This window comes from Cariama cristata, unplaced genomic scaffold (genome assembly GCF_000690535.1).
Source record: "Cariama cristata isolate BGI_N322 unplaced genomic scaffold, ASM69053v1 scaffold7596, whole genome shotgun sequence".
Classification (NCBI taxonomy): domain Eukaryota; kingdom Metazoa; phylum Chordata; class Aves; order Cariamiformes; family Cariamidae; genus Cariama; species Cariama cristata.
The window spans coordinates 11,021-12,489 of NW_009620289.1; positions in this window are offsets into that span (position 1 = coordinate 11,021).

Consider the following 1,469-nt stretch of genomic DNA (forward strand, 5'->3'; position numbering starts at 1 on the left):
TGCAGAGGATATGGGAGGTACAACATGTAAAAGAAAACAGAAGCTAAATTGTCTTTCTCTTACTCATTCTTTATGTCTGTGAAAAGGTTTTACATTTGATTGTCATCCTTGCTGCATCAATTCGTGGGGGTTTTTAATGACCATTGCTCTTCCAAATGAACAGCAACAGCTAACAGACATTTAGAAGTTCCGCTGTAACTTTTAATGTTACTTTAACAGCATTCTGGTTAACTGGTATTTCAGTTTAAGAGTCTAGAACGCTGCTTCTAGGCAAATTCCACTTATTTTACTCAGTTGTCCTTTTGCAAGGACTGTACAATGTTTCAACGCCCATCATGTGTTAGCGTTTTTTTGACCGTTATGTACTGGTTCTTTGAATATTCATTTGACATTTTTTGTTCTCTGTAAAATACTCATTAACACTTTAACTCATAAAATAGTGCTAAATTGAATCTAGTGGATAATTGCTGTGGTGCAGGACCATTCTTACCTGCATTTCTAAAGCGAGAAAGAGACTTTTTAACAAATTGGCACAGGGATAAATTCCTTGATCTGAGCAATAGGTTAGGAATTAAAGCTTTCATTTCGACTAACTGCTCTTTGAGTTCCCAGTACAATTTTTACTGCCTTTATTACCGTCCGGGAACAGTGTGTCCAGCCTGAAGACTGCTGAGGACAATCTGTTGAACATTCATTCCCTTTGATACTCTTTAAAGGGACTGGGGTTTGTAAAAGATTATTACTGTGCACAATTGAGACCTCTAGTAAAACACAAACTGTGTTACCCACTGAAGCACAGTGGGATAGAATATGGATTGATGTGGAGAAGTATTTTACTCCTGGTTAGGAGCAGTTATAGGATAGGAACCGGTAGGTAATCTGGGAAAGCATATACCAAGTGTTTGCTAGGTGTCTGATCTGCATACGAATTAGCTGTAACTGCTGTACCTCAGGTAAAGAGAGTTCAAACAGTGGATCTCAAGGTGAAGAATGACATCTAGCTGCTTTCCATGTATGGGGAAGTAGTAGGTTATGAATTTCTCTCGGCAATAAGGAAACCTTTCCAAGAGTGTTTTTGTAATTAAACTTCCTATGACAATACACAAGTTGTGGCATGAAGTAGGTACCTGTGCTTCATGCTTTGGTCAGCCACAAAGTTTAGGTACGTAATTTGTTAAGCAATCTTCTTTTTTCTTTCTCTCTTTATTCTTACTACACAAACTGAACCTACGGAGGAAGCAAGTCGGTGACAGGTTTTTGTTGGAAAACCAAGGTTTTAACAGTAGAAGTCATCGGTTCTGTCTCTGGTGTTGCCAGCATTATTATCCTTGGCTTGTTGATGCAGGTCTAGAGTTATAAATTGTGTAGGCAGGGATGAGATGCCCAATAGTTAATGCATAGACAGACAGACAGATTTAGGATGTAGAACCTACTTTTGCAGCCACTCCAGTTTCTAGAAGTCATTAAAA